Genomic DNA, 11,110 nt, shown 5'->3' with positions numbered 1-11,110 from the left:
GTAGACTTTTCCTTTTTTTTCCAGAAAATCAGCAGGACTAATAAGCATAAACTGGAAAGGAGGATGCCCCCGTTTAAAGAATTACAGTATTATTATAATTCTGGATTTATAGAATAAATTACAAAGCCAAAATTTCCTTTCTGATATATATACTTTTTAATTTGCAAATCTACAAAGCTCATTTGTTTTCTTATTAGAGAATCATTCTGACCTGATACCTTTTGTCTTTGTACATTGTGATTGCTACAGAATCGTTTTATATTTTTGTCATCCAATTAGATTTGCTTTCTATCTTTCATAGATTTGGGAAGTAACAACAGAACAATACAGCTTGGGACCTGATTGTGTAACTAGTCTAAAGCCTAAATGCAAAGATTCTATCATTCTGTACAGACTAGGCTAGTTTGCACTGTACAATATTGTAAAAGACTGAGGTTTTCTCTAACTACTTTTGCTTAAGATATTAAATTAATATTCATAGTATTGCTATCTTTACCATGTAACACGAACTTATAAAGCCAATTTACTTACTGTGAAAAGAAAGCAAACCATGGGAATGGCATACTGTGAGACGAATACTGTGGCGGTGACTATGATTAAAGCTGAGCAGATGTTCCTATAATCTGGGGTTTATAATACAGTTCTCAAAACTGGTCCAGATACAAATGTACTGACTGTCATCAATGAGAAGTTAACTTTAGTAGTTTTCTTTTAAATACATGAAAAATGCCAATTACTTTTTTTCAGAAGCATATCTTCTGAATTATTAATTACCATTTTACTATGAATGATTTAGTGGTGATTAAATTTTTGCTTCTTTATTCAGTTAAAGTTTTAACCAAAAGATTGTGTGATCTTTGATTTTAAAAATCTGAGAGGAATTTTTTTTCTCACTGGATCGCAATTATTAATAGAGAGTTTTTCCGGGTGTTTTTTTTTTTTTTAAATACCCAATAGAATTTTTTTATTTTAATGTGTATTGGTTCATGTAATAAATCTTTAGCACAAGATACTTCTCTGAATTTTCAGTATCTAGTTTCAATTCCATTCAATAAATATTTATTGACTATCTTTTATTTACAAATAATTCATTATGTTAAACTTATTTTTAGTTCAGCATTATAAACTAAGCCTTTTCACTTAACCTTATCCTACAAAGAAATATGCCATTATCCTAATTTTTAATAAATGCTAAAAGCTTTTATAAAATTTTTCTTGGTGCACGAAATTATTTTTGGCCCCTACCCAGCGACTGAGATGAACGTGTAATGAAATAACATTGTGAAAGCAAACCCGATACACGACATATTTACTGACCTTCCATTATACTGTGCTTCCTCGATGCTGCTTTTCTGTAACGGTTATGTTTTTTTCTTTGTGCAATCAAAAGTGGATGAGATGCATAGTTTATATATGGTCCTGGCACTTTAGAGCTGTTCAGGAGATTACAATAAGAAGACATATAGTCGATTAGTGGAAGGGGGACTAAGATGCTATTATTTTCTCCTTAAGGTTGTGATACAAGCTGACAAAACCCAGGGAATTCACTAGCTGGGTGGTGGCACAAACTACCATATGTTCTAAAAAACAATTAGGCCCAGCAGGGTGCCCCTAATGGCTTCCTTGTTGAGAGTCCTGGGCCAGCTGATCTTGAAACCCTGTGACATGTTTCCTCTCTGAGTTCTAAATGCTTTGGCTGTTTATCATGCTGTCTTGAGACAATCATTTTCCTGTAGCCTTCTTTCTTTTGAATTAGTTCTCTCTCCCAGAATACTTTCTGGTTCTTTCTGGAGAGAATAATGTCTTCTAGAGAACTGAGTTTCACTCGCCCCTGTAGAGCTTGCTTGGCCTGTTTCTTCTCCCTTAACCACACTCCCTTTTTAACAATCTCTGCACCGGGTGACCCACCGGGTGACCGGATGAGCTTAGTTAGCTGGGTAGTTTCAGGCGTGGAAGAACAGAGGGCAAAGGGCAGTGTCAGATGTGGTAATTGAAGTAAACCTAATCTATAGTGAAAGGAGCTCTGGTAGTGGTTATGAATCGGGCTGTGAGCTGCAAGGTCAGCAGTTTGAAACTACCAGCAATTCTGCGGGAGAAAGATGAGGTGGTCTGCTCCCGTAAAGATTTACAGCCTCGGAAACACTGTGTAGGGTCACTATGAGTTGGAACCGACTCCACGTCACATAACAACAACAACAATCTATAGTGAACAATTTCATATTTTTTTCACTGCATCAAAGATTCTTCTCCTGTGTATGACGACAGCTGCCTCTCCCAAATCCACAGCACCTTCCTACAGAATCAAAGCCTTGTTTTTCAAGTTTGCAATCCCTGACGGACTGGGGAGTCCTCGTGGTAGTGTGGGTTCAGCTTAGGGCTGCTAATCACAAGATCAGCAGTTCAAATCCACCTGCTGCTCCTATGGAGAGCCATGAGGCTGTCTGCTCCCCTAAAGATTTATAGTCTCGGAAACTGAAAGGAGCAATTTATTCAGTCCTATAGGATTACTGTTGTAAGTGTTAAGTGCCATCGAGTCATTTCCAACTCATAGTGAGGGTTTCCAAGGAGTGGCTGGTGAGTCTGAACCACCGACCTTGTGGTTCAAACCAAACTTGCTATTCAGTGCTTATCCTACAGCACCCCACCAAGACTCCATAGGATCACTAGGAGTCATGGCAGAGTGGATAGAGACGGAGTGCTCAGCAAGCAAGGAAAGCACAGGGTTACTTGTGCCTACATGTTTTTCACCACCTCAACGATGCTGTAAAACCCAGGTGAAATTGTTCACTACAGATTAGTAAGTAAGCACAAGTAATTCCTTGCTTATTGGGTAATCCACACTTGGTAAAGTCCATTTCTATTTAATTTGATGTCTTAGCTGCTTTACTCAGGGTGGATTTCTCCCACTTGGGTTGTGTGTATTTAAAGTAGGGATAAAATAATGGAGAAATGTTAATATGTGTAAATAACAAAAGGGTAATGTTGATATGCCTGCTCTTGTATTGGAAGAAGTGTCCTTTTGAGTAATCCAAAGAAGCATTTATAATACATAATACCGTTATTCGTTGCTGTGTGTTTAAAAGTCTTTGTACTTTGCTGAGTTGTTATTCATTTGGCATAGTGGTTACGTGTTGGGCAGCAGTTTGAGCCCACCAGGCTTTCTGCTCTCATAAATGTTTACGGCCTCGGAAATCCTATACAGGGCCGCTATGGTTCAGAACTGACTCAACAACACACAACCATTACCACCACCTAGGATAAAAGAAGCCTGGATGACGCTATAGAATAAGCACTGGACTGCTACCTATTGGATGGTGATTCAAACCCACCAACCACTCACTCTACAGGAAAAAGATAAGACTTTCAGACCCTACACAGGGTCTATATGAGTTAGAATCGACTCAACAGCAGTGGGTTTACTTGGGTTATCTTTGGGGGTGGTTTTTGTTGTTTTTTGGGGTTTTTTTTGGTTTGACTTGGTTTTTTTGGTTTGATGAGGCAGTTTGGAGGCAGGTAGGAAAAGTTCTAATTCACTGATTTTATTTAACTATGATGTGATTTTTTCTGTTATTGACCATTCGTCTTTTAATTCCAAACAACAACTGTGGGCATTTGAAACATTCTTCAGTTACATTTTTAATTGTTATCTGCTGTGGTGACTCTTGGTCACCCCATGCACAACAAAACAAAACGCTCCCCAGTCCCCTTTAACGGTTGTAGACCAGACTGTCATAATCCAAGGGGTTTTATTGGCTGGTTTTCAGAAGTCAATCACTAAGCTTTTCTAGCTAGGTTGCCTAATTGAGGAAATTCTGCTGAAACATGCAGAGCATTGTAGAAACATGAAGGCCTCCACGGACACTCAGGTAATTGCTCTGCTAAAGTTATGTTGGCAAGGAATCCCCAGGTCTCCCACAGGCAAGGTGAGAAGTCTCCAGTTGAGCCACCACTGCCCTCTCAATGCGAGTTGGAGCTGTGGTTGTGAAGTGCCTTCAGACTCTTAGAGACCCTGTGATTTCCGAGGATCGGCTGGTGAGTTTGAACCACAGCCCTTGTGGTTCAAACAACTTTGCGGTCCAGTGTTTATCCTACCAGGATTCCAAATGAGAGTAGACATTCTATTTTATTGAAATGCTCCTTTTTTTTCAGTCAAGGGTAATGCCTATTTTTCCTTCACTCTAGGGGGCTAAGATACTGATGTCTAAGTTCCATTTTCCTTCTGTGCATTTAAGGGCCTTTTGACACTTAGCAAAATTGGGCTACTAACTGCAAAGTCAGCTGTTTGAATCCACCAGCCGCTCCTTGGGAGAAAGATAAGCTTTATTGTTCTCACAGATAAGGAGTGCTGGTGGTGCTGGAGGATAAGCACTGGACTGTTGATCACAAGGTCAGCGGTTCAAACCCACCAGTCTCTCCAAGGGAGAGAAAGATGAGGCTTTCTGCTCTTGTAAAGATTTATAGCCTTGGAAACCATGTATATGGTTAGAATTGACTGTGGGTTGGAATTGACTTGTTGACTGTGGAGTTTTGGTTTTTATTCTCAGAGGTTAACTCTTTCATTGCTGATGTTGGTAAGTGCCCTTGAGTCCATTCGGACTCACAGTGACCTTGTATAGGGTTTCTGAGTAGTTGGTGGGTTTGAACCACCAATATTGCAATTAGCAGTCCAGTGCTTACCCTACAGTGCCACACCAGGAGTCTGTTGGTTGACTCTCATTTTACATAATCAAGATTCTTTTTAAAATTACTCTTCTTTATTCTCATCTCTACTAACTTTGACTTAGAGAAACTTGGCCTGCAGTGCACATTCTTTTCAGTTTAATTTCTGACCCTGTATAAAGGAAGCTATGGTGTACTACTGCCATCTAATGGAGAAAGAGAAAACTTCAACAGGAAAACAAGCAGCACCAAGTGGCCTTGAGATGTTCATTCCTTTCATTTCAGGGTTCTCTAAAGGATTTCAGATACCATCCATAACTTGAAAAAAAAAAAAAAAAGATGACACTGCAGTTGCTTGAAATAAAAAAAAAAAAAAAAAAAGATGACACTGCAGTTGCTTGAAATATATCTTTTCCTGTGAAACATGATTTTCAGCCGCATACCACCATCAACATGAGGTTCTAAATAACTGGATTAGAATCTTAAATTTTATTTTAATGAATATGCTGGCAACAGATTATTGACAGAAGCATCTCATTTTGTCAACTTCTTACCCATTCAGTTATTTTGTCATGGATCTTTAACATTTTAATGATTAACCAATACATAGCTTTAACTTTTAAAAACATTTTGAAGATGTATATACTCAAGATGCCTCTCTGTAGTGCCTTTGTTATATATGTTATATCAGAAATTATTTATAAAATTTTTGGATATATTGCAGTAGCCAATATAGGCTGCATGCCTTCCTGAAGATGGTTTACTCTGAAATGTAACTTTAAATAAACATTATTCCAACAAGAGTGTTTTTACTTAATTCAGTTAGATTTATAAAAATGCTTCCTTCCATTGGTGGTGGCAGGGAGGGTTGAAAGTCTCACTAGTGGTCATTGTTAATGAACCATGATTTAACATAACCAGCAGACCTGATCTTTAATGATGTTTTCTCTTTCCAAATAAAGTAGTGATGTAGTGAAATGTTATCATTGTCTTCCCAATTAGACTATTGCTGTATTTGTGCCCAACCCTATACAGATATCAGAGCTGGGGATTTGCTTGAGTTTTTATTCTTGTTTGTTGTTAATACAGAGCCCTTGGGTTAAACATTCAACTACTAACTGAAAGCTTGGCTGTTGAAGTCCACCCAGAGAACCTTAGGAAGAAAGACTTGGCAATCTACTTCTGAAAAATCAGTCATTAAAAACCCTATGGAGGGAGTGATTAACATTTCAGTATAGGGGCGGAGGTCCCTGGGACCATCAAGGGAGAAGAGTGGAGAGCAGGACCCTACGCAGAGAAGCAGTGAAGCCAGAGATGGAGGCAGAGACAATGATGTGGAGAGATGGAGCAGCTGGGGACTTTAGATCCAGGGAGGGAGAGGGGCTGTGTGCTGATGACCAGGATGCAGACTTGTAGTGTATACCCTTTGGTTGGTTGATGATGCGTGGAGGGGATTGTAACCATAGCAATGAAACGATATACAATAGGATGAATGTAAAGCTAATGTTCCTCCATGTAAACTATCACATAATTCACAATAAAACATTAAAAAAAAAAACAACTATGGAATGCAGTACTCCTCTGACAAAGCATAGAGTTGCCATGAGTCAGAATTAACCTAGCAATTGGGGTTTTGTTGTAGTTGTTATTAATACAGACACCACCATCCCACCTACAGGGTTTGATGCAGTAAATCTGCCAGAAAGCTTGAACATCTGTATTTAAAAAAAAAACACTCTACCAGGTGACTTTGGTACACAGCCATGGTTGAGTACCAATGTTGGAAGACACTGTTTTAAAATGAGCAAATCAACTCATTTAAAACTGGATGAAGGGTATCGTGTTGAGTATCAAAAATATTTTTTTCAATTTCCATTTATATAAATTGCTACATGGTAAAAGTGCCTATTGTTTTTCCCCATCTGTACTTAATGGAAAAGGAAGTTTGTGCCCCTCTAGAGCAATTAGAGCAATGATTTTCAGAATTCAGATTGAACACAGATGTTTACAAGAGCTGGGGTTTGGGTGTTGAATGTTAGATTCTGACCTGTAAAACGTAAGCTCTAAGTGATGAAAAGAGGCTCTCGCTATGCACCAGATGTGCTGCTAAATAGACAATTCACATAATAAGTTACCCCTTCTTAATCCTTCACAGTGCTCTGGGCAGTGTTTCGTTGTGCTGTGCATAGGGTCATTATGAGTCGGTACCAACTCAATGGCACCTAATAACAACAACAATCCTTCACAACTCAGTGAGTCAGATGGTAGCCTCATTTTTCAGATGAGGTCACAGATGCTTAGAATGACCCAAGATCTTGTTCGGGATTAATCACAGAGTGAGTGGAACAGCCTGGTGGCAGCTCAGGTCTGGTGGTAGAGGAGCTGTTAGCTACTGTCTCTAATACTTCTCCTTTGAGAATGTGTACCTGGCCTGCAGAAATCTTCACATTTGACAAGCATAACTGGTCAAACTAGCCAGGTAACAAGTAATAAACAAGCCACTTGCTTTTAGTAAGCAAGGAAAAAATAAAGTTCTTAAAAGCAATACAACAGCAACAAAAAAACAATGCCAATTTGTCACCTTACAATGAAAATGCATCTCATATAGTGAAAATGTTTGCAAAACTTGAAGAATGTAAACAAGGTAGATTACCCAGTAAACGCAGTAAGTACAGACTTAGTTGTGCTTACCTAGTAATCTATAGTGAACAGTTTCACATGTTTTTTAAGTGGCAAAAAGCATGTTAAAATGTTCACTACAGATTAGCAAAGATTAGTAAGTAAACATAAGTAAGCCTTAGCTTGCTTACTGGATATTCCATATCTGTTGGGGATTGTAAATTTGAAAGGAGGCTTTGATTTTATAGGAAGGTGCTGTGGGCTTGGGAGAAAGACACCTGTAAGGAAGGATTACTCAGTAAGCAAGATAAGCATGGATTTGTTATGCTTACTAATCTGTAGTGAACAATTTCACATAGGTTGTACCTCATCTTTGATGCTTTGAAAAACATGAAACTCTTTACTACATATTAGAACGTACACACAAATAAACGTGTGCATACCTTGCTGGGTATACTGTCCCTGTTAGAAATGATAAATTTCTGTAGAAAAATGCTGTGGGGTTGGGAGCAGACTATTTGATGTGGTGAAAAAATGTGAAATTATTCACTACAGATTAGTAAGTTGTTGTTAAGTGCCAGTTCCGACCCATAGCGACCCTGTCTAGGGTTTCTGAGGAGCAGCTGGTAAGCTTGAACTGCTGATCTTGCAGTTCAAATGGCTTTGCAGTCTGGTGCATTAACCACAGCGCCACACCAGGACAGATTAGTAAATTGTTGTTAAGTGCCAGTTCCGACCCATAGCAACCCTGTCTAGGGTTTCTGAGGAGCAGCTGGTAAGTTTGAACTGCTGATCTTGCAGTTCAAATGGCTTTGCAGTCTGGCTCATTAACCCACAGCACCACACCAGGACTCCAGTTTAGTAAGTAGGTACAAGTAAATCCATGCTTACTTTGCTTGTTGGGTCATCTGACACTACAAGTGGGCTATCATTTCCAAGGCCACAAGTAGTACCAGATTGCTTCTTCCATATTGTGAATCTGTATGAATTGCTTTATTATCTTGATTCACACTTAAAAACCCTTCCTACATGCCTTCTGATTTATGTGCATAAACAGAAAAGATTACTAATTTGTTTTGAATGAGAAAAAAAAATCCATTTTAGTATAGACCACTCATGATGTCTGAAAGACCAACTGGTTTATCAAGGTATCACCAGTGTGTTGTTGGTAAGTGAGAATCATGGTTTACTTTAAAGAACAGGTAAGAAAGATTGATTTATAGTCATGAGCTTTTTTGAATGGCACATTTTCAAGTGTAACATTCTCCCTATAGTTGCATTTTTTTAAATGGAAAATATAAACTTTTTTAGAGACAACTATAATGAACACAAGAAGCCCTGGTGGCTCTGTGAGTTAGGCACTGGGCTACTAACTGCTAGGTCAGCAGTTCAAACCCACCAGCCACTCCATGGAAGAAAGATGAGACTGTCTGCTCAAAAACCCTATGTAGGGTCACTATGAGTCAGAATCGACTCGATGGCAGTGAGTTTTTTATAATGAACCCTAAGCACTTAGCTGTTTAGTCAGGGAACCACCATTACAAAGGTCAGCAGTTCATCCCACCAGCAGCTCCTCAGGAGTAAAAGCCTGGTGATCCACTGCCATAAGGATTACTGTTGTTAAGTGCTGTCAAGTCGGTTCTGACTCATAGCAACTCTGTATAGGGTTTCTAAGGAATGGCTGATGAGTTTAAACCACTTACCTTGTGGTTCAAACCAGCCTTGTGGTCTAGTGCATTATGCCACAGTGCCACACCAGGACTCTGCCACAGAGGAACTCCTAGGGAACAGTTCTACTCTGACCTACGGTGTTGCTCTGCATCGGAATCCACACAATAGCCCCTGATAACAATATCATGAACTGCACCCATCACCCAGTTTCAACAATTGTTGTCTCAGTCAGTTTTGCACAATTTCTTGAACTTTTAATAAACAAATTGTTATAGGGAGTACAAAGTGGCTGAACCATTCAAAATAAAAGGGATTATCTTTTAAATTAATTTTTAAATTATAGTATTATGCAAATTTTAACTATGCATAAAAGAAAGCAAATCCAGTCTTCAGTGGCTTCCTAATGCTCTTAAACTATTACAAAATTGCTGGATACAGTATAGGTCCTAGGAGGCCTCCCTCCCACCTCACCCTGCTGTGCCCCTCACCAGCAGCCTTGGCAGGCCTCCCTTCCCCTGGGTCCTGCTGGAGAAGCCCTGAAAGCCCTCTTCACCTACAACACTCCTCCTCTGTCCTCCTCAGCTTCTATGTCCTGATCCCTCTCTTCCCTGACTCCCTAGACTGCATAAGTCATTGTTTCTACAGCCCCCTGAATACCTTTATTACTTGGCAGTCTTTGCTTGTTAATTGTGTGACCTACTCTACGGGCTGCCATCATCTCCTTGAGGAAGCAATTTCTCAGAGTACAAGGCTCCCCTCATGCCTTTAGCCAGCACAATAGTTCAGCAAACATTCCTGGAATGAATCTTACCACCTAAAGAGAACCACCACTTAAGGATGATGAGCCTTCATCCTTTGAGAGAGAGTAGATATAACAAGGTTTCCACACCGTGAGCACCGTATTTTACACAAATAAATGTCTGTGTAAATTACACAATGCTCATAGAGCATTCTTAGAAAACTAACATGCAAGGGGATTGCAAGGTTTGCAAAACCCATTATAGCGCAGGAGTTATTTGTATAAAAATACAGTAGTGCACAATTTGAGGACTTTGAGGATGTTCATTAAAGTCTACACCAAGGAAGCATCAGAGACAAAGAATTCACACACAGTACAGAGGTGTGGTAAGATACAGATGGAAAGGAAGTGGTTTGATTTGGCTTATGATCAAGAATCACTGTTTAAGGACCTAGTTGTCACCCATCCCTTTTGTAGCCTAACTTCTTTGTGGTTGACAATTATGTGAGGAGAGTTGAGAGCTCCCAGTTACCAGTTGTGTTAGCATCATTTTAACCCATGGAGAACGGTGAAATCCTGACAAGCTACATCTGAAAAACTAGCCATAGAAAACCTTATGGAGCACAGTTCTGTTTTGAATTGACTCAAAGACAACTGAAATTCTGTGAGCAGCACTAAGGTTTGGCTGCCTCAGAATCCCTGGGGAAGACCCTAGGACACACCTTTCTTTATGGGCCCCCACCCCTGTTCACAATGATTGTTGTTGTTGTTATGTGCCGTGGAGTCGGGTCCGACCCATAGCGACCCTGTACAGGGTTTCCGAGGCTGTAAATCTTTACGGGAGTAGAAAGCCTCATCTTTCTCCCGCGGAGCGGCTGGTAGTTTCGAACTGCTGACCTTGCGGTTCACAGCCCGATTCGTAACCACTAAGCTACCAGAGCTCCTGTTCACAATGATAGGTGTGACAAATAAAATAAGGAATCTAAATCCATCTCCTTTTGGAGTGAGCAGGTCAGGCCTCCACCTAGCCCAGGTGGCTAGGAAAAGGGGTTGGAAAAAGAGGCCAATGAGGTGGGGGCCAGCTGCCCAGAGCCTTGGACCACATGGAGAGAGCAAAGAGTCTAGCTCGGCCTCTTAACTAGCTCAGCCTGGAGGCTTAGGACCATAGTCTCAGGGGGCACCATTGTCAATTGGCAAACATAATTCACAAAGACAATGCTCTACATCCTGCTTTGGTGACTATCATCTAGAATCTTAAAAGCTCATGTGTGGCCATCTAAGGTGCAGCTACTGGTCTCTCCATGTGCAGAAAAAAGAAGAGTGAGGAGAATTGAAGGTGATTGGAATCAATGAGTCCAATGGATTTATGGAACATGTGAATATCAATATCCATGACTCTGAGACCAGAAGAACTAATGGTCC

This window comes from Chrysochloris asiatica, unplaced genomic scaffold (assembly GCF_000296735.1).
Source record: "Chrysochloris asiatica unplaced genomic scaffold, ChrAsi1.0 scaffold00042, whole genome shotgun sequence".
Lineage (NCBI taxonomy): Eukaryota > Metazoa > Chordata > Mammalia > Afrosoricida > Chrysochloridae > Chrysochloris > Chrysochloris asiatica.
Note: the sequence above shows the minus strand (reverse complement) of the source record.